Source organism: Oenanthe melanoleuca, chromosome 15, assembly GCF_029582105.1.
Source record: "Oenanthe melanoleuca isolate GR-GAL-2019-014 chromosome 15, OMel1.0, whole genome shotgun sequence".
Classification (NCBI taxonomy): domain Eukaryota; kingdom Metazoa; phylum Chordata; class Aves; order Passeriformes; family Muscicapidae; genus Oenanthe; species Oenanthe melanoleuca.
In genome coordinates this window covers 6,054,654-6,079,294 of record NC_079349.1, presented here as the reverse complement: position 1 = coordinate 6,079,294, position 24,641 = coordinate 6,054,654, and the positions used below count along the sequence as shown (strand labels likewise).

General features: G+C 48.1%; 1 long non-coding RNA gene across 1 annotated transcript in view; it reads left to right on the top strand.

Annotated features, from left to right (window-relative positions):
* LOC130259747 (uncharacterized) overlaps positions 1-24,641 on the top strand; it is a 74,104-nt gene that overhangs the window by 22,008 nt on the left and 27,455 nt on the right. Inside the window, exons 3-5 of the long non-coding RNA XR_008841693.1 lie at positions 8,022-8,138; positions 14,714-14,797; positions 17,489-17,597. This is a non-coding gene — a long non-coding RNA (uncharacterized LOC130259747). The remainder of the gene's footprint in view (positions 1-8,021; positions 8,139-14,713; positions 14,798-17,488; positions 17,598-24,641) is intronic.

Here is a 24,641-nt window from a genome sequence, read left to right as displayed (position 1 = left end):
ATTCTTCTCCTTCCCTCATCTCTTCTTCTCCTTCCCCAGGGTGCCTGAGGGGTGCTGTGTGACCCAGCTGCCCCCCTTGCTGTGACACCCTGCATGGGGAGGAAGGGACTGACTGTGAGTGGAGCTGCAGCCCTGGCCCTGCTCTGCTCTGCCCAGGCACTGGGGGCACTGGCAGCTCTTCTGGTGGATCCCCAGGATCAGCCCAGCTGCACCAAATCCCATCAGCAAGGGGCTTTGGGGTGCAGAAGGCAGCAGTGCCCTGCACTGCCCAGCTCCTCCCCTTCGTGGTGCTCATTAATCCTTTATTCATAAAACCACAGAGTCAGTAAGGTTGGAATTAAACCTTTTCAGGCATTCCTCTGACAAGAATGATCCTAATGTCTTTTATTTCCTTTCTAATTTAATTTAACTGGAAAAAGCACTTCTATTTTTTCTTATTTCTCTATTTCTTTATGATTAGGGGAAGCCCCATCTAGTAAGTCTGAATGCTTCTACCATGGAAATATTTAGTACCAGCTCTGGCATATTTATGCTGGCTCTCTGATTAGACAATGTGCCAAGCTGTCCTTCGTGGCCTTAATTATCACAACTTCAGGCCAGCCTTGCCTGCTTGCAGCATAATCCCACGGCCTAGAGTGAACCCTGAAAATGCTTAATTAAATGACATTCCACAACAGATTAAGGAGTCAGAAGCCCAAGATAAAGAAAAGGAGGCTGTGACCATAGGAGTGGCAGGTGCTCTTCCTTCTCAGGATAATGCTCCTGACATGGACTGTTTCATTTTGAGCACGTTAAAAAAACAATGTTGTTTGGTAACAGTTTGGGGTCTGCACTTGGCTTCTTGCATTTTCAGTGGACAGTGGTTCAGAGAGATCCTGCCTTGGGATGCAGTGTGAATAGCCCTGTGGGGTCTCACTGATTTTACATCAGCTGAGGATCTGCTCTGTGCTCATTTGTTTTGAGTACTTTGCCAAAGTCAGTGGATGCTTTTGCAGTTCTGAAATCCAGGGTGAGCACTGGGATCAGACACCAAAAATACGTTGCTTTTATAAGAAAAAACAAAACCCCAAAAAAACTATTTTAAAAAACCCCAACCCAAAACAAACCCTTTCCCCCATTAAATCTGATGTGCAGTTATTTGGAACAGACAGGATCACAGTGTCTTAGGGAGCCCTGTGGGAGCCAAAGCCCACATCTAACCACAGAAGATCAGCACACAAATACAAATGCTGAGATAATGTTACAGTGCACAGATTAGGGCTCAAATCTTCAGCAAATCTGTTCAGAGCAAGGAAATGACAGCACGTGGGGCACGTGCAGCACACTGAGCACGTCTCATTCAGAGGCCCATCAGTAAAGGCAGTTGTTGCTATTATTGTGTTTTATCATATTATTCCTCAATTATTTGCTCCAGCAGCTCCCTTGTCTTAGCTAAATAAAGTGGCTGTGCAGGAGCTGACCTGATGTGATTTCTTCTTTGTGAAGAGTGTGGGTTGTGGTTGGGTGTCACGATGTTTCCAGGGCTTTGGTTTGCATGGTTTGTGTCCTTCTCCAGTTCTATAATATAATTTCAGCAATTGAACTACAGGAGAAGGGAGTGAAATAAATGTCCCTGCCAACAAAGGGACAGTCCTTAGGGGGAACAAAATGCAGAGGAGCTGAGTGAGGGTGGTCCCTGGCTGGTGCCTGTGGTCGGGGGGGTGAAGTAGCCCCAGCCTAAACCCCAGTGGGCACTTGTTACCCACAGCACAAAATACACCCCATGCTTTGACATGAATGGGTGCACAGAAGCAAGGAACTTTTTAATATTTGATAACAGAAGCAAAGGCACATCATTGCTAAAGCCCATCAGCCAGGCTGTGCAAGGGACCGTAGCACATCATTTCCCTATCTCTGAAATGGAGGCTTTTTTGCTGAGCTGGGCTATTCAAGTGATGAGTTTTTAGTGTGAGGGAGGCCTCTTGCTGCAGCTCAGAGGCTGCATGTGCTTAACCCCCTACCCTGATCCTGCAGAGCAGCACCTGGAGCATGTCCCAGCATCCAGCCAGCCCTGGGCCTGATCTCCTCTCCCCTGAAATGCTTTTGCAGAGCCATCATCTGCCTGAATGCTCCATGACTTCACCCAGCACAGTGCATTTACCAGCATTAACGTCTACCATCCTCTCTGGCAGCTTCCCTTTTTGCAAATGAAAAGTAGAAGAGCTTTAAAGAAGTTAAGTGAAATCTGACAGCAAAAGCCTCTTTTTAGGTATTCCATGGAGGAATAACCAGGGCAATATGTGAAGCAGAAGTATTTTTATTTACCTAGAGGTATTCTATGCTTGGAGTCAACAAGACTGCACTGATTCCTGTTCAGAGCTTTATGTGTGACAAAAAGCACCACCCCAGATTTGTTTTCTTTGTTACATGTTTACTATCACTCTTCAAACTGAGATTTTGTCTTCTTCCAGTCTGAAGACACAGTTCTGCAGGTGTTAGAGCATCCTCAGGTTCTCCCATCACACCTCCAAGTCATCCAGCAACATGAAACTTTTGGATGCTTTGCTCTCCAGCTGGGTGGAAGGTCAGGCAGAGCCCAGGGCTGGGGATTTTGCCCAGTTTGGTGTTCACGAGGCTCCTGTGTGTGTACAAACTGGGACCCCTCAGCTCAGCAAAGCTCTGTGCAGGTGAAGCCCCAGCCTGAGCAGAGCCCAGCTGAAGGCCTTCTCTGTGGCTGGAGCAATATAAAAGTCTTTAGATCCAGTCTTCAGCCTTGAAAGTGCTTCTTTGAAGTTTCTGGGCATCCACGTGTCCTCCAGACTTTCATTTCGTGTACTGGGGTTTTTTTGGTAGGTTTGTTTGGGTTTTTTAAGATTCCAGGTAAGATTTCAACAAGCTGGGGATGTATCAAAGTATAAAATACTTTGCTTGAGTCTTAATCAATCCAAACTGTTCTCTTAAGAAGGAAAAATAAAGGCTGTTAAAGCCAGCCAGACACAAGGCAGCAGATGTTTCTCTTTAGTGTCAGAGCAGCAATCTTTATTAAATACCAAAGAAAGCCCTGTAAATCCAGGAAGGCAGTTGAGTCTATGCTGAGGACACCTCTTCCTGAGGCCAAACAGCCTTTCCTGAGTAATTTGTTTCTCCTGCTGATCTTTCAGTGGTGTTTCTGTGACATAAAAGCAAAAGGGAAAACGAATATTTAACAGTGGAAACAACCTTATAGTTTAAGCTTTAAAAGAAGGGAAAGAACTTGGATGATGCTCTTCCTCCCTGTTCTGACTCCTCCTTGGTGCCAGGACTAAGGTGGGACCATTCCAGAGGACTCCTGGAGATGCCCCAGCTGGGGCAGGGAGCTGGTTTGTCTGGTCACCCCGCAGCTGATGCTGGCACATCTTTCCCCAAGAGCACATTTGGGGGAAAGCAAACAACTCGTTCCCATTGCCTGGGAATGGCAGAGGAGGTCTCTGTAGGATGGAGGGAGCTCTTCTGGGCCTGTCTGCAGAGCACTGGCCATAATGAGCCTGGTAGTTTTCATTAGCATTGCTAATGGCATCTTCCACTTTTAGGAAATAACAACAAGGTTCCATGAATTAATAAAAGGAAGATGGTGATTGACTGAACAAAGGGTGTGCCAGGCTGTGCAGCTGGTCTGCTTTAACTAGGTAATGTCCATAGATACAGCGTTAATTTAATTCTCCCTTGAAATACTCCAGAGGAAATGTCAGATCAATAATGCAGGAAAGGGCAAAGATTTGCTAAGCCTGGCTGGCTTGTGTATGTTAACTACCAGGAGATAGATATGGATAAATGCTGAACATTAAGGTGAGTAATCACAACTGTCTTGGGTGTCTGAAAAAATTTTCTGCATAAACACTGTACAGAACAAACATGTTTCAGGCAAGGGATGGGTAACAGGTTGTTATTTCATGCACAGCTCTGCAGCTAACAGCCATGGGCTTGCTTTTGTTTTTTTCTGGAAGAGGACAAAAAGCCTCATTTCAAACACTGTCCATTCCTCCCTAGTGTGGTGCAGAGTCCCTGTGCCCATCCCTGTTCATCTGCATGCCTGCACACATGAGGGTACCAACACTCTTGGTGGTTTAAAATTCTGGTTTGCATCTGAATTTTACCTTTTAACACATTATTTGTGAGATTTCCACTGGACTGGGTGGCAAAGGTGCTCTAAAAGCAAATCCCAGCTCTCCTTGTTAAGGAGCACTTGTGTTAGCAGGAGCTGTGCTCAGTTGTGGTCATGGCTGGCACGCTTTCATTGCAGTGAAACAAGAACAGACACCTTTCATGGCCTTTGGGCCTAAATCTCAACTATTTGACAGTTGCACAGTAATTTTTCCATGCAGTCTTGGCTAAACCACTCAGAAACCTTGAGAATTTATTTATTTAAATAACACTATCTCCTCCAGCACTGAGAGTGAGGGCTCTCCCAGAACCCACGTGTGTGTGTGGAGTTTATGGGAACACTGTGATTTCAGAATTGCCAAAACAAACAACAGGTGCCTGTGTTATTTTGCAAGTAGGAGCTGCTCAAATATCAGACTTTGGCAGAGAAGAAGTTTCCTTACCACACTGATCTTCTTACCCAAAGGCCCTGGGAACCTGGGTGGTGTATTTATGCTAAAGGATGCCGAGTTGGAAAATATTTTTAAATCACCTTTGATGAAGAAATCTTTAAAGTGCCTTCCCAGCTACTTGTTCATCTGTTTAATTTCTGCTTTCAACAACAGAATGGATCAGTATCAGGTTTAAGTACAATTGGAGAAGGCACAGGGTGACTCAGAGAATCCTATAATAGCTTTTTCCTAGGGGCTTGGCTTGCCTGCTCCAGAGAGCAGAGCATGGGTGTAGCTACTGAGGTCTGTACCAGTACAAACCTGTGGTTCAGAAACAGGGTGGGATTGGGAGAAATGCTCACAGCAGTGCAGGGAGCCTCCTCCAGGAGCTGTGCAGGTTTCAGGGATGTCCTGGCAGAGTTTGTCATGCTGGTGGCTAAAGATGGGTGTGCTGTGGGAGTGGGACTGTGCAGAGCAGTCCTTCAAGAGGGGCTCCTTCCCTTCTCCAAGGGATACACTACCAGCTGCTGGCTCTTTTGGGATCTAGAACAGCAAAGGCCCTCCAGAGAGCCACCTCCTACTCAGGAGCCACCCACTCAGTATTTGCCATATCAGGGCACTGGTTTCCCAGCAAGGTGACAATGGCAGGATCTGTCCCCCCACTGACAGGGAGCCCCTGCCTGGGCAGGACAGCGTGGGGGATGTGTGCTGCTGCCTTGGAAAGGGCTGTGAGCAGCCCAGTGCCTCCATCCCCAGTGTCAACCCGCCTCTCACTGGGGCTTTTCCCAGCTGGGTTTTAAAAGGAGGAAAGAAAAGAGCTGACAGAGCTGGAACTGCTTTAAGGTGGAACTGAAACAATAGCTTGTGGCTGTCTGAATCAGTTCCCTTGTTCCATGAATTTGACTCAGAGCTGAGTATTTCAGAGCCTCAGAAAGAAAAGGCTTATTTCAATTTTGGTTCTAATAATGGGCAAAGGTCACAGCAGTTGGGAGGAGAGGGGAAATGAAAGGCATGGGCTTGGCTGTTTTCTCTGAACCAGCTTCACCCGTTCCTGGTTACGATCTCAGCAGAATAATAGCTGATCCTGAGCAAAGCCAAGAAATGAAATTAACACATGCAAAATTACATTACAGCCGTGTCAGGATCCTGCTGCCCAGCAGCGTGAGCAAGGCATGGCAAGGACAGCACGGGAAAGCTGCTGGCAGGGAGCAGAGCCCATCCCTGCAGCTCTGCCCTCGGGGCTGCAGAGATGCTCTGCTGCACTGCCCCCACCTCAGCCTCCTCTCAGACCCCACAGTGCTTTCACCTGCTGTAAACCCAAACCTGGAACCTGCCAGGAAGCTCGAGGCTGCTGTTGAGCTTCTCCAGGGACCTGGCCAGCTTTCAGGAGCAGATCACAGCACACCATGAGAGCTGCCTGGTGGAGCAGCCAGCCCCCCTGGCTTACAGAATAGCCAGCAGTGGCACTTCCCTGGCTCTGGTCACTGGTCCAAGCCTATCTTGAGGGTGGGTGCTCATCCCTCCAGGCAGGTGTGCCCCACTGCTTTGCTGTGCCAGGAGCCCAGCAGGGCTGAGGAGATGCTGCCAGGTGCCAAGGCAAACACTGGCACTGGGGAGCCCTGGCCAGAATCTCCCACCTGCTCCTCCATTTCCAGGAGCCAGCAGCAGGCTCAGCCCTCACACAGCTCGTCCTGCTGCCTGTACCAGCAGCTGGGAGCTGCTGAAAACGTGCCAACACACCCACTCTGACCCCCGTGGCTGTGGTGTAAAGGCAGGTTTGCTCAGAGACAGGAGATTAATATGACTATTCCCACGATGTGCTTAACGACATCATTTACTTCAGAGGCTCTTGGGACGGCGCTGACACTCGCTTCAGCAGCTGAAGTGTTTAATGTGTTCTCCAAGGCACTCTCCAAACACAGATAGAGCCGAGCCACACAAATGTATTTGCAGAATGTTTTGGGGTTAGCACGCTCCAGAGCCACGCAATCAAATGATGGAGAGTGCGAGGGAACGGCTCTTTGAGAGGATCATGATTCAGCAAGGGGTCGTGATTATTAAATACATCACAAGGCTCCCTCTTGGTATTTTTCATACCTTGTTCTCAAAGTATTACTCATATAATTTTCCCTCTGAAAGTTATTACAGGTGACTCACCTTTAGCTCGAGTGAGCAAACATGACCAAGTGTTTATTCTCCTCACAGCTGAGCAATTTTAAGCCCAGATCCTAACCTTAAAAAAAGTCCCTGAGTGAGGCTGGTGGGTAAGACAGTACACCACTGGTCCCTGGAGCATCGTGACTCAGAGGCATATTTCTTATTAAAATGCTTCTGCTTTTAGCCCGAGGCATTCCCATCTTGCTGACTGACATGCACAGTGAATTTCCCGTCCCACCCCGAGCAAGTGCAGGGCTGGGCTCCCACCAACTCCCCAGGTCCCTGCTGCTGCCAAAACATCGTCAGCCTGCTGCTGTCCCACCCAAGTGCTGGAGGAAAATATGATAGGAAATGCCTATTTTCTTCCATAAGCAATTAGAGTAAGTCAGGGTGGGTTTACTTGTTGCTTCAGGAGGGGAATAAAAATGAGCATCCCTGGGGCAGGGGGAGAACGGGGAGCAGGAGCTCAGCTTCCCACTGCTGCCCCACCTGTAAGATAGTTTGGGTGAGATTGTCTCTTTGGATCAAGTTGTCTTTTTTCCCCCTTGGAACTTGAGATCAGCAATTTCATTTTGAGTGGCAGCTGAGGGAGGGCAGAGCTGCTGTCCTGCCTGTGAAAGCCTCTTTGTCGCCTGCTGCTCATCTGAGCAGTTTTGCAGGCTCTCAATGCTTTTTGTCTCAGGTTTTGTTTTCAGTTTGGGTCTCACCACCAGTCCCACATGGTTTCCTGGCTGGCAGAATAATCTCTGGGCTTAGCAGACAGAAGGCTTGAAGCGTGTCCAGCGAGCAGGTGAGGGAAACCTCACACCCTGCGAGAGGGGAGCGCCTGCAAAGGAGAGGAAAAAAGCACTGCAAGGGCTGGTGTCACAAACCCTCTTCCTGTCTGCAGAGAGGAAGGGACTTTGGCAGGGGACCAAGAGCTCTGGGCCCTTGCATTGGTGTTTATTGCAGCTAAAGGGAGAGCAGTGACCAAGGCTGGGCACATCACAGACCCTGTGCCAAAAATCACCCCCAAGCCTGGGACACAGGAATGGATCCTGAGCTAAGACCTGTGTGAAACTGGCTGGGAGGAGGCTTAGGCTTGGAAACAGAAGCCCTAAAAGCTTCTGAGCCCTGGAAGTCAGGTTTAATTATTAGCTAATTGTCTGGGATGTATCTCATCTGTAAGAAATGAAGAGAGGAAGGTTGTGAGCTGTGGCAGGTGGAAGCAGAGCTGGTTAACTCCTGGTTAAGCTGGCATGAGGAGCTGCTATCCTGGTCTCTGGGAGGGGGCTCTGTGGTGTGGTGATGCCTTATTCAGGTGTGTGTCCACAGGAATTGATGGCTCTCACCTGCAGGCTGTCACCCACCAGCTTCCCTGCTCAGGATAATCCCTGGAGAATCCACCCATGGTGCTGCACGGGCTGGTGCCCTCGGAAAAACAGGAGTCAGGTAAAGTGTGTTACATTTTAGTAGCTTTATAACCTGGGAAATTGCCTTTTGAGAGGCTGGGGTGGGGGGAATAAAGCAGAGTAACTGTAATTCTCAGAGCCCTAAACTCTGTGATGAAGCTGCTGTGGAGAGACTGAAATTTTTTTTCAGGAAAATATCAGTAGCCTTAATCTCTCATTGCTTTCTTTTATAACACATGATTTAAAAACATACTGGTGTTATCTTTGTGTGATATAGGAAGCAGCCATGTAATATTGTCTCTTTGAAGGTTGTGTTAGAGCCACTATCTCAGCTCAAGTAGCTACAAGGTCAAATCCCAGCTGGTATCTCAGAGGAATTATAGAGCAGATGTTAAGTTGAGCCTCTGACTTGGGGTGTCCCTCCCCTGGCTGTGCCATAGATGCTTGTGATAGCAGCTAACCAAATTAATTTGTCTGTTCTCCCCTCCTGCCTTGTGAAATTGGGATAACAGCAGTTTGTTATCTTGTAGATTGTGTAGATCAGCCCAGTAAAAGTTGTGAGGGAGTGATGATGGGATCCCTACCAGAGCATGGGGAAAGATGAGGGAGAAAGGAATCAGCAGGACTGAGTTTAGGGTTGAAACACAGCAGTCTGGGTTTCAAAATCTGTAATCCTCTGGGAAAAAAACTGAGGTAGTGGTTTTGGTGCTGCATCTCGTAGAGCAGAAATGTTTTGTGAGGGTGCTGAAATGTAATTAGCAGAATAATTCCAGTTGAACTGGCTCTGCCACCAGCTGCCTGTGCTTTGTGCCCTGGACATTTCCTGGGAAGGTGCAGAGCCCTGAAGCTCCTGCTGTACTCCCTGCTCCCCCAATCCAGCAGTGTCAGTCCTTGGCACTCGGTGGGAAGTGCTGGCCTCATTTGCTAACAGCTTTGGTCTCTCCATATCTGAGACAGGATTATTAATATGCCTTTACCTCCCAGGCTGACTGAGGTTAATTGAGATTTGTGAGGTGCTGAGAAGGTGCAGCAATGAGCAGGGCAGAAAGTGGAGGAGGCAGAAATGTTGGTATTTGAGGCAAGATTTTTAAAAACAAGTCTGGAAATCATCAGAAAACAGAAAGAATAATTCCTCTCTTTTTGTAGCTGGAAAATTTTAACAGTAATTATTTGGAAAAAGAAATTTGTACACTTTTTAACAAAACCCTCTGCTTTTACTCTTATCTGATGGCAAAGCAGATCAAACAAAGCACTTTCTGATAAGGATGATGTATTTGCCAGTTGTTTAAATGAACACCTGCAAGCCTTACCTTCAATATTTGCCTTTAGAGGTGGTGGGGGACAGTGGCTGCCAGTGCCCAGGAGCTCTGCAGACCCTGGGGAAGAGGCACAGAGCCTGAGTGAAAAAGGGAAATCCCATGAGTACGTGTCTACATTGAGTTAACTTTGTGTAGTGGTATTAAGAACCCATGGAATGGGGGTGCTGGCTTGGAGGACACACAACCAGCTCCCAGGAGGCCAGAGGAGCACAGGACACATTTAAAATGCCAGTGGGTGTTCCATGAGGCTTTGGAGGAAGGTTCCTCCCCAGGATGGTTCCCTAGTGCTGCCCTGCAGCTCCTCCAATGCTCAGCTACCTTCAATGAACCTGATGGTGAATTTTTGCTGCTTGAGCCCTAATCCTGAAAGAAGCCTGGAGCACCCTTGGGTCTGCCTGTTCTTCCCCATCTCAGCAGCAGGGACTTTGTGTCCCTTTCACTGGGACTTTCTGGTTTCCTTACCTGGCTTGTTTGTGATTTTTTTTTTTTTTTTTTAAGGAAAGAAGATGCTTTTGATTTGGGACTCAGAAACAGGTGTGCAAGTGAAAGGTTTGTGCCTGGTAAATGGCACTGGGGAGAGAACAGTGTGTGCCTGAGCTGCTGTTGTCAGATTTGTTTGATGTGTTCTTCAGGAGGGTGAGGGGAAGGATGAGTTTGCACACACTGGTATTTGTCTGCCTCTGGTTTGCCTTCTGTAAGAGAGAAGTGATACAAGATGGAAAGGGAAAATGGAAACTGGGGTGCTTGGAGCTTGAGCAATTCAAGTGCCAGCCCTTATGGCATGATCTGATGGAAACCAGCAGGGCAGGAGGTGCCAGCAGAAAATGCTTCTTGTCCTGGCTCTGCTGCAGAGCCACTGGGTAACCTGGATTGATGTTTCCCTGCTTCTTCCTCCTGCCCCTGCTGCCTCAGTGGTCCTGTGCCAGTTTCTGACCTCGTGCAGCTGTTTAGGTGGGGAAAAGGGAAATCCCCTCCTGCTGTGTGGAGGTTCCCAGCACACCCCCTGTCCCACCCTGGCTTCCTCCCATCCCAGCCCACCCTTCCCAGGGCACAGGTGCTCCTGCACTCTCAGTGATGTGCAGGGAACAAACAAACAGGGCAAAGCTGGGATGAGCCCCTGGACATTCTGGGTCCCTGTGAGTGCTTGGCTGGCCAAGCAGCACCACCTGCCCCTGGGCTTGGGGCACTCTGCACTGTGAGACACCACTCCTGGGATGTCTGGTGACCCTGAGACAGCTCAGCAGAGGGCTGGCACCACATCCCTGTGCATTTCCCTGGGGTGACACAGTCAGGAGAGCATCAGGCTGTGTGGCAAGGACTGGTGTCAGCAGCAGCAGGGTCTGCAGGGCTGCCCAGCCAGCCTCATCTCATCCCCATTTCCTCCTCTTCAGTAGCACAAAATGAATCCCTCAGAAGTGAAGTTAACTAAATAAACAAATATGGAGCTATTTATTTTCTATTGTCAAAGAAATGCTGTGGGCTCAGGCGGGATTTTGGATTCACAGTTCACATCTGCAGCCCTGCTGTGCTGGGGTGGGGGAAAGCCTATCCCTTCTATTTGCTCTGGCCTTGCCAGTAAATCAGATGGGAAGGATCCCACCCTGCAGCCACCCCTCTCCAGACACTCTTCCCTTTCTCCCCGCTCTGAAGCGAGCAGAGCCACACCATCCTCATGGTAAACACTGCAAGAAAAACAAATGCTGTTTCCTCTGGGTGGGGGAAGAGAGAAGAAAAAGGCATTAACAATGTCGTTTTTCCCTCCAAGCTAAAATAACACAGCAGTGAGAGCTAAGGATGCAGCTGTGGTTCAGAGGGGGATTATTTTTATTTTTTTAATACACCACTGGGAGTTCAAACAACATGTCAGTGATATGTTGCCTTTTGTAGAGAGCAGCTCTCTAGTCTCCACCCTCTTTGGGTTTCTTCTTCTTCTTTTTTTTTTTTTTTAATTTTCTTGAAGCATTCTAGTCACCCTGTTGAACACATAGCTCATCTGGATAAAAGCCTCTGCTGTGACATCCACAGCCTGGATCTGCAGAGTTGTTTGTTCCAAAGCAATAGTCTGGGAGAATTTATTGAACTAGCTTTGCCTCCCCCCCTCCTCCTGTGTAAATTAATGAAATGCATGTTCTGTGGCACTAGTTAAAAAGCAATAAATCCTCTCTTGCATTTATTGCTTTGAAGGTAAGGAAAAGATGTGATTTAGTCTTGAGGTAGGGTGTCTGGAGACACTGGTTTCCCTGGTGCTCTGTCTCAAAGGTAAAGTGCTTTGTTTCAGCAGCCAAAGCAGCCTGAGAACCCAAAGATGCCCCTGGACCACGATGACCTGCAGGCTGTCACCCAGCTGAAGCCCCATCCCAGGTGCATTAAAATCCTGTGCATTCATCTGGAGGCATCACATCTCCTGGTAAATCCAGCCCCAGCTCACAGAGATGCTCCAGAAGCAATGGAACAGGGGGGTTTTGTGGGCTAAGTGCCTCTTCATGTCTATAGGCAGCTCTGTACATCTTGACACTTGGTGATTAGAGATGTTAGTCTGCACTTAGCAGTGCCTAAGCATCTCTCAGTGCTTTGCAAATCCTGATTAAACAAACCTTGGATAATGCCTTTTTGATTTTTTTAATTTTTTTTTTTTAAAAATCCTTATATTTCCAGGATATGGCAAAGCTGGTCTCTTAATCTCTGAGTGTGCTGGATCAATGGCAGTGCTCAAACAGAGCCAGGTGCCCTGGAGCTGGCCACAGCAGAGGGCTGGTGGCTCCTGTCCCTCTCTGCCAGGAGCTGCCTGGGTGGATGTGCAGTGCCCTGGGCTTGTCCCTGTTCCCTGGGAATGGGCTGGGAATGTCCCCAGAGCAGGGGGAGGGGGTGAGGCCTCCCTGCAGCCCTCCTGGGCTCAGATGTGTGAGTGGGGCAGCTCACACTGACAGAGGCTCTGGTGTGCAGGTGGGGCACACACAGGAGAGGAGCAGGATGCTGGCCCCTCCTGCAGTGTGAATCTATTGTCAGATAAAAGGGAGTTCTTGTGTCTCTGGGAGTGTTCAGCAGGTGAGGGGGTAAGTGCAGGTTGGATTCAGGACAGGATGGTAGGAAGGGGGATTTGTGACCACAAACACAACCTCTGCCTGTCCTGTGGCCTCTGCTGCACCATCAGCCCAAATCACAAAAATCAGGGCAGAAAGCCCCTCTGTCTGCCTGAACCTGACCACCTCTCTTCCCTTAGCCTTTGGCTTCAACTCTTTCCTGGCTGGCTGAAGAGGCAAGTGCAGTTCCGTGGGCTGTGCCTGAGGATGCCTTGGGCAGCACTGGGAGTATTGGACTTTCACTGGGAGAGGACACAAAAGGGATGGGAGCAGCAGCCCCCACAGCATCCTGAGCAGCTCTGAGCCCTTGGTGAGCCCTTGCTGTAAGGGCACTGCAGGGAGGGTTACATCAGTTTAACTCCTATCAGAAGTGGAGAGCAGGAATGATGGGAGGATGTGGTCAGTAGGCACTTAATGCTTCCTCTGAAACCACAAACCCCAGTATACTTTTATTTTTCTTGGAATCATGCAAATCTGACTTGACCTGTGGCATTTTCTGTGAATGAAACTGAATTAAAGACCTGCTGTATGTACCAAAAACTCTGGTGAGGGGTTCAGGAGTTGGGCTTGGAGGTGTTTCTTTTTGGAGCGCTGCAGATTTTTCCCATCCCAGCTCCTCTTGTGGCTGTGAGGAAAGCAGAAACAGAATGACCTGGGCTGAGCTTATTGGGCTCTCAGATTAGCTCAGAGTAGGTCCAGCAGAGTGGTGGGAGCCTTGCCACACACATTAGATTAGACAGTGAAAATAGATTCATTTCTTATCATCGCCTGCAGCGTATTTTGCAGCTGGGTTTTAAGTCCTATTGCAAAGTGCCTTGGCACTGTAAAATGTGTGTACATGCTCAAAAGAAAGGGACCAGACCAAATGTCACCTCTGACCACCACCCCTGCAGCTGGCATTAGCCTTTGGCAGGGAGGATCCCCTTCAGCATCCTCAGCAGAAGCTTCTGCAAACGTGGCCTTTGTGCCCATAAGGATCAAAGTTTTCTCTTTAGATCTGGTGAATTGGAAAATACTTGCTCACCACAGGAAGCATTTTAATTCATGTTTCCCTGCAATGGAGCACCTACAGAAGGGATTTTCTCTCCTTCTCTGCATCAGAGAGGGCCATAAATGGCCATGTGAGCTGGGTGCTGCCTTTCCCTGCCAGTAACCCCTGACAGCAATCACAGGCACGTGGCCAGTGTCCTTGGTGGGCGCCTGGCATCCCTCCCACAGAGCCCTGGCTCTGCCTGTCAGCCCCAGGGCACATGCCAGTCCTCCAGCTCCAGCTGCTCTGCTCTCTGTGGGGTTGTTTTGCTGGCTAAATCAGGATTTCAGTGCAGTGCTGGGACAGGCACTGGCTGCTCCCAGATGTGTTTGATTCCAGTGTGAGGATGGGATTTGGTACTCGTGGGCACTGCTGAAGGCTCAGGGAAAAATCCAGCTCGGATTTTTCCCAGGCTGTTGGCTTTCTCAGCTCCAGCTCAGATCTTTCCCAGGCTGGAGACTTTCTCAGAGGTAAACAAGAGAAGGAAGAATGAATAACATAGATTAACACCTGCTGTTGATCTCAGAGCAGGGCATGTGCTATGTGATGTTTTGCAGAAAGCATGTTTTCCAGAGATGTTGCTCTCTTGAACCAATGAGCCTTTTCTATTTTGTATGGCACGATCTATCCTATGTAAGTGCAGTGCCCTTTCAATAAAACACTTCTTCTTGCTGCCTTGAAGAAGTTGTGTTGTATTGCTGCATTATTTGCCATTCCTAGTCTGACAGGGACAGGCACTCAGTGTCTTGGAGCAGTTAATGGGGAGATATCATCAGAGCACAGACACAATCCCTTGCCCAGGAGCCTGGGATGCCAGCAGCAAACCCTGCTTGGCTCCCCTTGGAGACCCCAGGCAGGACACCTCAGCAGGATTTGTCCCTCTTTAGGAATGCTCTACCCAGCAGCAATATATGGAAAGTGATTTTTTTTTTTTCCTTCTCTCTCTACCTAATTTATTTACTCTGGGAAAAGACCCATTCCTTGCATTTTTATGGAGCAGTGGAGGCTAATTTTTAGCACCTGAGGCTTTAAAGCAAAATAAATAATAAAACACAAAAAGGTTTCTTTCTATATCCAAAACATTCCTGTGTTTAATTCGGCAACATAAGTGTAACTCTTGACTCTTTCTGTGAAACAAATTATTACCTGCTAACAGCAGGGAAAACCATTTCAAAATCTCTTCCAGATATCCAGAAAATCACAAAGCAGAGTTGCAGCCTGAAACTGAAGCCCCAAACCACTTCTGAGTGGCAGGTTTAAAGCAGCTGAGGTGAGAAGACGCCTGAACATGCATATTTTGTAGGTGGATAAGCAGCAGTGGAGTGTGGTGTTTCCTGCCTTTTGGAAGGCTTTTAGTGGGTTGGCTGCTGCTGATCTCCAGAGGTAATGAACAGGGATGGGAATGGTGCCTGCAGCTGCAGGGCAGGAGTGGGGAGACAGGAGAGAAATAAATGACCAGGGTTTGGAGACTGGAGGTGTGTATCTCTGAGGGCTCTCAGGTGAGCTCTGCTGATCTGCCAGCCTGGAGAGGCTGCTCTGTGATCATCCCATGGCTGCAGCCACCACACAGCCAGGGACAACTGGAGCCTGCAGATCTGGCTTTAATCCAAACAAACACCACTGGCCTAATGCTTCTCCACGTTTTTCTCCAAGGTGTAAAAGAGCCCTGAAGGCAACAGTTTTATGATATTGTGGGCAACAAGCATGGGATGAGGAGCCTAATTTCTTCTTCTTTCCTTTGCTGTAGATGAACCAGAACTTCTCCAGCCCAATGGCATTTGCTCCAAGAATCCCAAAGTCCTGAGCAAACTTTTGATAGTTTCCCTCTGAAGCTCAAGCCTAAGATAGTCTTTACTGATTTCTCTGTGATGTGTCAGCTTTTTGGGTGCTGAGGCACAGGGGTGGCAGGACCCCACAGGGCCTGGGCTCCCTCCCCTTGGCCAGGGTGGGTAACACCAGAAGTTTTCTGGCATCACACCTGATGGAGACCCTTGGGTTTGCACTTGACTAAGCACTAAAGCCTCTTCTCCTTTGGAGTGAGGTGCCTCTGTAGTGCTGAGATTTACAGCCTGGCTGTGATGCCATGGTGCCATGGTGTGTGATGAGATCTGTGCTGTGCTCCCCAGGCTCCTCAGCCTGCCCTGCACAAATCCTTGGGTGTTCAGCAGGAGGCTGCTGTGACAAGCAGCACTGCCAAACCCTTCCTCCTGCTGCATTCCCTAACCCTGGGCACTTGGCTGCTGCTGCGACCTGGACTGCAAAGACCTGTGCTGCTGGATTTACAGAGGGCACTGTGATCTGCAGTGCATGTGTGGAGTCAATATTCCAGGGGAGAAATAAAACATGGCTTTCTGAGCTGCTTGCCTCCAGCAACTTCAGTTTGCCTTTTTTTTTTTTTTTTTTTTTTTTTTTTTTAAATGCAAAGTTTGAGCAGTAGAAACAAAATTGACTCAGAGGTTAATTTGGGTTTTTTGTGTGTCTCTGGCTTTTGGAGTGAGGGAGACCTGTGTGTTTTGCCAAGAAAGATGGATGTTTGTCAGTGACACTTCCCATCCCTGTCCCTTGAGAGCCATTGATGGCACTTGGGAATTGATGCCTTTGAGCCCCAGGAATTATTGCCTCCCAGCTGTTCACAGCACAGATCAGTCCCTAGATTGCATGTTTTAACTAAATTGGTTACAAAGCAAATATGTCTAAACTGGTGTGAGCCCCTTTGTGTGGACACTCCTAAATCAGTTTAAGAGTGGCTGGTATTGATTTTAACTTAATGTGGTTTGTTACTGAAGTAAGCTGGATCAATAGTGCTAAATAGGTGCCATTTCTTGTGTTGACTATTGTATGGAAAAAATGCATAGAAAAGATGAGCAGAAAGGGAAAAAGATTGAGTTTCTCCTTTTGTTGCTTCCCAGTGATCATTTATCAGTTTTTATGGCCACTTTGGGGATTTCCCCCCAAAAGATACCACTTTAAACAGTGCTTTTGAGGTGGTAATAAAGATTTCAAATCCACCTTAGCAGGGGATTTCTGGGAATGCAAAGCTTTGTTTCACTTCTTTATCACATTTATCTTTGAGCCAGGAACCCATGCAGGAAACCATCACCTAAAGTTTCCCAAAAGCTGCAGGGAGGATGCTCCATTATTCATTTAGTGCCTGGAGCTGTGCTTTGCCATAGAATTTCTGCATGGGCCTGGGAAAACCATGAGAAAATCCATCTGCATCACCCACAGGTACTGGTGGCTGTGTGTAGCAAACACAGAGATTCTCTTGCACTGGTGAAATTAGCAGGAGAGCACAGAAGTGCCTGTGATCAGCAAAAATGGAGTGGAGGATGGTGCAGTGAGAATGAGCTGCCCTGTCTCCTCATTTGGATCAGATTGTATTGAATCCAGTGAGATCCTTGCCTTCCATTTCTCTGCCAGCAGCATGTAGCCCTTGCTGTCAGTGCCATGGGTTTCCCCCTCATTCATCATGCACAAGCTTTGCTTCCTCCCTGCACTGCTGGGTTCAGTGCTGCTATCACAACCCTCTGAGTTTAGCTGCTAAAATTCATTTATTGTAACTATCAGCTATGGATCCCTGCTGGCCATCAGAGTTCCTGCTGGCCCCTATGGAGCAAGGCTCCCTGCCCTGGTGGCCCTTGGTGGCAGAGCCCCAAGGCTGCTCCTTGGGCACAGGGGCCAGGCTGGCTGTGACTTCACAGCCCTCCTGCTCTCACAGCCTGTGCAGCAGGGGAAATCCAAATATCTGCTCCTACACCCAGAACCTGTCTGTAGATACCTGTCAAATACCACATTTACAGACAGGACACCTCTGAGCCTTTGGTTTCCACTAGGTCTTGGGCAGGTTTCCCTTTTCTCCCCCCTCTTCCAAATCTCATCCCTGAAAGACACATGATGGAGATGCCCTCACACACTGCTCATTGCCATGCACATTGCAGTGAAAATCTCATTTTCATTCCAGAAACAAAAGGTCTGTCAACTCGTTTCACTGCTCAGAAAACACCAAACAAGAAATAAAGCCCAGTTAAGAATGAGGAGAAGGAAGAGGCTCAGTGTAACAGATTCCTTTGGTAAGTGGTTTATCAGCTCCACTTGTGAGCTGTTGCTGTGTGACCCTGTGGCCAGGGCTGGTTTAGGGGCAGACAGGACAGGCACTGTCCTGGGGCTGTTCCTCAGAGCCCTGGGGGCAGTGGATATCAGGAGGGTCTGTCCCAGAGGCTGTGTCCCCTTTTCTCCAGCCAAGGGGTGGGAGCAGCAGCTGGGGTGTTCATCCCTTTGTCCCCCCGTGGGAGCTGCTGCCAGAGCTGTGGAGGCTGTGCCAGGAGGCAGCAGGTGGAGGAGGCCACTGCCACTAGGCTGGTGACCTTCCTGCAGGCACCACCAGGCTCCTGGGCACGATCCCTGCTCGCAGGTTCCTCACAAGCTTTCCCCTGACTTTTCTCTTCCCCTCAAGAGATGACCACTTCAAACAACGGTTCTGCTTTCTGATCATTAAGACTTGGAAATTTGCCACCCATCACAGCTGTGTGTTTGAGCCTGTGTGATTATTTTGGGAAGTGAACCATGATGATTTGTGTGTATGTGCTTTATTGGTGAGCAGGATGTTCCCTATCTACCTCTCCCTGGCTGTCTGCATTTGCATTGCTTAATAAAATGTCTGATGTTCAATGACTTTCTGATGTGTGAACAAGATTTGGCATACAGGATGTAGCAGTTTTTCACATGGGCTAAAATTTCATCCTGGGAGACTGAACCCTCTGTGGCAGCCATACACAATCCATAATAACAGAAGCTTTTAACCCATCTGTAATTGCTTTCATATAGAAAATGATTGCTGTAAGTTAACTTCATAATTCTAAATCAGTGGCTCTCAGTAGGAGTTCAGATGCTTTAATTTGCCCTGAATTATCTTTAACTCACAGGCAGTTCATCTATGCTCTTTTCTGATTATGTTCCTTGTCACTCTGACCCAAACTTTGTCTGTCTAATTTTTGTCTCTTCTTTCTGGAATTAGACCAATTTCCAGTGATATTTCACCAGTGGGGATGACACTGAGTGGGTGAGGTGCTCCCACCTGCAAACCAGCCCATGCTGTGAACCTGCCCTGTGTTACTGGTGTGGCTGTGAGGGGCCCAGCTGGGGCCTTTCCCCTGGGCTGGGGGTGTGGGTACCCCACTAGAGAGGGAGAGCACCCCAAGCAGGGCCATCCCCGTGGTGGTTTCTGGGCTGGTTCATGCTGTGGTTCCCTTTCTCTGGCTCTGAGAAGGGGAGGACAGTGTGGCTGTCTCTGTGGAGGTTTCCTGGGCACAGTGTTTGATGTGCTGTGATGGCACATCCAGCACAGATGTGGTGGCAATCTGGGGGTGCCTCCCTAATGAGGACAAAGCTCCTGGCTGGGTTGCTTGGCAGTCCCAAAATGAGCAGGGTGGCCACTCCTCCCCTTATGGCAGCAGCCAGCTTGTGTGATTTTGAGTGACAGCAGATGAAGGGATTGCATTACAGCTTGTCTCTAGAACTGCACATCTGTGTCAGCTCCTTGCTAAATCAATAAACAGGATGCTGAAGGAAAAATACTTTCAGGCTTCTCATGTCTTTCTGCATCAAACGGATTGGGCAATGAGAAGCTGGGGTGGTAGCAGGGATTGTGGTGGGTCTGGGCTGAGGAACTTCTTGCCAAACCAAAGGTGAGCTCTGGGCCCTGGACAGCACTGGCAGGTTGTTCCCCTGGTCATGATTCCTTCCCTGTGGTAATCACTTTGCAATTTGGATAGAAATCTTCAACCTAGGAGCCTGTGGTGCAGCATCAAGAAGTGGAGAAAAATCACTTTGCATGTTCCAACAGACGAACAAATTACCTATGGAAATGCACTTGGGAATATTCCTCAGTAATTGGATTTCAGGTGTTGTTTCAGTGTATGTGCCCTCAGGCTGTGGAGGTAAAAGGACTCTACTGAAACGCTTTGAAATGTTCTCTGGCACCCACAGAATGTGTTTACTATTAAAAAGTGAAACCTGCAAGTCAGAACGCTACCAAGTGCAGTTTAAAAACAAAATTGCACCCCTGCAGCATAGCTCAGGGTGCTGAAGCACCTGGTTTATCCAGACAGTCTCTACCCAGAAACATTCCTGTGACCTGAGTGGAGAAGGGGTGCAGAGCAGGAACCCTTGGACAGGGGCTGGTTTCAGCTGGGGACTCCACAGGGCCTGGAGTGGGCTGGGAAACACTTAGGAGGCTTTGAAGGATGAGCTCTTCTGGTTTTGGTATCTCTTGGATGCACTGGTCCTGCTGTGGAAGCAGAAGTGCTCTTACAGGCTTGAGATACAGAGAATTTGCTGTTTCTGAAGAGAATGAGGAGCAATAGCTCCTTAAAGTACCCGCAAGGTGTGTGGTGAAGAGATGTGCTCTTGGGACACCAACCCCTTTTTCTTTAAGTGCTGGTGACATCTCCAGTCCTGGCCTTGATGCTGAAAACTCAGATGAAATAGGGAGGAACAAGCTGTCACCAACATCACATGATGACCACTGAGTTTGATATGGGAAAACTTGAAGTGACAGTAATTTGGATGGAATTGAGTCTGGATGCTGAGAAAAAAATCTTGAATTTGGGAGCAGAAGGGAAGCAAAGCCTTTTTCCTTAGTCATACGTGTCTCATAAAGCTGAAGAGGTGGTGGTTTTTTGTTTGTTGGTTTTCTTTTTGTTTGTTTTTTGTTTGTTTTTTTGTTTTGGTTTTTTAAGTGGTGATCCCAGTTGTCCAAATTCTGATTCTCAGTGGCCACACACTGCAGTTGCCTGCTCACACTGGGCACTCAATCTTTTCCAGTGGAGATGTATACTGAGATAAAAAGGACTAGACCTGCACTTCAAGAGCTGTTTGTGCAGTTCCAGATCTAACCATGAGTTTAAAACACAGTGTCCTGAAAAGATGCTGATTTTGAAGTGGGAGAGCTCCCTTGGGAATCTCTCTTCAACAGTCACCTCCAGCTTGTTTTGCACAGAAACACATTCCTAGCATTCTACAGAGCAGTAAAACTCAAACATCCCTAGTGTGAAAGACTTTTTTTTTTCCACAAGGTTTTTTAGTGTAAACCAGAAGTTATTACGTGTGTGCTACAAGTGTTGAAGAGCAGGGAAATGGGATTCTTTTCTATGAAATTGTTGTTTAGACAGGTGACTTACAGAGCTGAACTACACACCTGGCTGAAAAACCCCCACCTTTCCTCCTGGATCTACTTTTTAGTGTCTGAAGATACTGAAATCTTCCCCCCTGCACCTGAACTTTGGCAGGAGCCGAAATCAAACTCAGCCCGACCGCCCCGCTTGGTTTCACAGGAGCTACAGGGAGGGCAATAAATCTGCTGTGCCGCCGAGCAGCGGGTTCTGTGGTTTCTGAACGCTGCAGCGGGTGTTGTGACACGGCAGTCGGATATCGTTAATCCCTGCCCTGACCCGCGGGCTCGGGGCGCCCGTCCCTGCCGGAGCATTCGCGCTCCAGCGCCCGGCTAATCAAGTGTGATGGATCCCTGGCCAAAACACTCACTCGCCTTTTCACAGCTGTTCTAACGCAGAGCACAGCTCACCGCCTCAGTTAGTACACAAATCACAGAGGGTTGCGGTTCCTGTGGTTGGGAAAGGAGTTGGATGGGCTGGGCTTGTTCCGGGGAGGAGGTGTGGGAAAGGTGTGGGAAATGTTTGCTTCTGTCTGCCCAGATATGTGGAAAAAAAAAAAACCAAACCACACTTGGTGTCGTATCAAAGGCTTTGAATCCTGATATGGGGATGGTTTTGTGTATGGGTATGGAAAATTGCTGGTTGGTGTCATCCCAAAGGTTGTGTATCCTGATAGGGGATGGTTTTGTGTATGGATATAGAAAATAGTTGGTTGGTGTCATCCCAAAGGTTGTGTATCCTGATAGGGGATGGTTTTGTGTATGGATATAGAAAATAGTTGGTTGGTGTCATCCCAAAGGGTGTGTATCCTGATAGGGGGTACTTTTGTGTGTAGATATGATAAAAAAACTGATTGGTGTTGTCCCAAAGGTTGTGTATCCTGACGGGTGAATGGTTAAGGGCCCAGAGTCCTGCACCAGGAGTTAGGAGAGGTGGGATTGGCTCTGGGTGAGATCAGGAGGATCTTGTATAGAGCTGCACAGATTATCTGGTCTCAGTGCCTGGTATTGATAATCCTTTCCTACCCTGAGCACAGGGTAGCTCAGGAGACTGTCAAATTTGGGCAGGACAGTGAGCAACAAGGATTAGAGGAGTAGTATTTTTTAAAATTGCTGGGCTTTTCTCTTTGGCAACACAGCTGGATCTGTAAAATGTGCTGTCCATAGAGGTAGGATGACACTGGTGTCTCAGAGCAATCTTCCTTTGCAAATTCAGTAAGACCCATTTGCTTTAGTCAGACTTTCATCCCAGCTGCATCTGGAAGAAACTGGGGATATTTTGACTAGAGGAATACAAAGGGATGCTCTGCTTTTAAAAGCCTGTAACAGAGCATGTCCCTGTGCAGGGAAATCACAGGATGAGCTCAGATGATGGGGTGAGGTGTGGGATGGAGCCTGGAGGTCACTGAAGGGGACAGCATTGTGTCTTGGGCTCCTGTGGATGGTTTTGATGGTACCTGTGACTTTGGAAGGTGAGGCCAGGTGTTCACAGAACTTCCCATGGTAGCTCAGAAGACAACCAGGAAGGAATAAATCATTCAGGAGATGGAAAAATAAAACAGGGGAAGGAAAAACGTGTTTCAGTGTTGGTCCAAATCCTGGTTAGGTTTGCAAGTAAGGCAGCAGTGCCAGCAGAGCACAAAATAGTCTGTGACTTCTGGATTAAAGAGATAAGTGATTTTTAAAGGTTTGTAAACACTGGACTGGATGACCTCTTGATACCCCATCAAGCTCTATATTTTCCTGTGATACTTTGACAGTTTTCCCCCAAAGGATCCCAGATGCTTTCTCCTGTAATTTTTCAAGCTTCCTGTTTGATCTCCCTGGGATCTCAGTGTGGATTCATTGATGTGTCTCTGTTAAAATTCAACAAAGCTTCTGCTTGAGGACTCTGTTTTACAGAGCAGCTCATCCTGTTGGATACTGAAAAATTACACAGCTCAGGATAAAATACATCCTAACCCACCAAGAGCCTGGCACGCCAGAGCACGAGGTTCCTCCAGGCAGTACAATGTGTAAGCCCTATAGAAATGTCTGTGTGGAAATAAGACACTTAAATCTCTTTTGAATCCTGGCTCTCCCAAGCCCATCACAGAGCCAGTCCATGACCTCTGTGCCTGCCTGGCTCCCCTGTGATGCTGCAGGTGGTGCTGGCTGTTTGCAGAGCCCTGTGCAGGTGAGTGCCAGCACAGACCTGTGCTCATTCCCATGCAGGGCATGCTCAGAGAGCAGCTCTGTGGAGCTGTGTTAACTGTGCTGATCAATCCTGTGTGAAAACAACACTCCAGAGCGCTGCTAAAGCTCCTTCCACAGGGAGCATCAAAGCCTGGCTCTGCACAGGGTGATGCTCACAGCAGCTGTGGGGACACCCCTGGCTCTGGAAACAGGGAGAGACAGATCTTGGAGTGTTTTAGCAAGGGAATGTTTGCCACAATGACCATCCCACCCCCAGTTTATATAAATACACCACAAATACGCTGCTGGGAGCTGGCTGGTGTTCCCAGGATGAGGAGGGCAGCCTGTCTTGCTCTGCAAGCAAGTTCAGGCTTTAGCAACAGGAAAAATAAAAATAGGGCATATTTTAAGTCTGTCTTCTATGCTATGAAAGGTAACTGGATACCATTATAAAATCAAGTATGAAAGCAGTCAAATGCCAGCACTGGAACTGGGTGCCTGCCTTGTGCAGAGTGCTGCAGGATTGCAACCTGTGCCCTCTTTCAAAGGCTTCAACGTCTTTTAAATGTATTTACTTCTCCTAAAGCTTTGAATCCAACACAGCTTCAAAATAGGAGCTAGCTGTTATTAAACTTCCTTTTTCCTATGGCTTGCAATAAGTTACTTCTCTTAAAAGAGATGGAAATTTCTATTAGGGAAAAAGCACCAGATCAAAGAATAATTTAGGTTGCAAGGGCCCTCGAGGTCACCAAGTCCAACCTTCTGCTGAAAGCAGGGCTGACCTCCAAGTTATTTTGGGTTGTGATTTAAATGTGATGACATTTATTTATATAGTGATAATTGTATAACACTTGGGTGTCAATTTATGTTCAGCCTGGCTCTTCTGAGTAAAGGGATAACTGGAGAAAATAGACTGGCATTTTTGAGATTAGTGTCTGGGTAATAATCTAACCATCACTGCCTTGGGTAAGTTTTTCCCAGCCTGGCACAAACCAAGACCTGAAGGATGCTGTGCAGGGCAGGGGCAGGTCCCAGATACAGACATGGCCATTGGGACCCAAGGAGATTGTCCCAGGCCCATCCCATGGGCATCCCTGTGCCAGGTTCAGCTGCCCAAAGCTAGGGACAATCTGAGCCTGTGCACAGCAACATCAGCCCCAGCTCCTGCAGCTCTGCTGCCTCTCCTCCTCTCCCAGACATTGAAGAGGAGCTGAGGAAGAACAGAGAAAGTTTTAGTTCAGCAAATCCATAAATCATTTCATTTGATGATTATTTATGAGCTAGATCAGAGGCTTATAACAGTAGTTCTTAAGAAAGAGTTCCTGGCTGCTGAGCAGTTGGCATAGTTGTCCTCTGAGAACATTAAATATGCATTTGCACAGGTGACTCTGGCTTCTTCCATTAACCCTTGGTTTCCAGCTTTCAGCCATTTCTGCACTTCTCACACACAGGCATATTAATACTTTGTAATTCTACCCCAGAGACTTCATTAGGAGTGCAGTGCCCTCTCCCTGAGGGTTGTACTGTCTCCCACTCAGCAGTCCTGCCTTTCTATTCTGAAAGCTTTTTCCCTCCAGCTATATTTACTGCTTGGGCTGGAGACTTGTGCAGTGGGGCAGGACCAATGCAAGTTGCTGTTCTTTGCTGCAAGTAAGGCAGCAAAACATGACCCTCCTGTCAGCAGCTGTCCTTGCTGCTCCTGCCACCTCTGGAATGTTTTTCAAAATCTTTGCAGTGCTGATGCCACAGGAGCATCCTCCTGGTCCCTCTG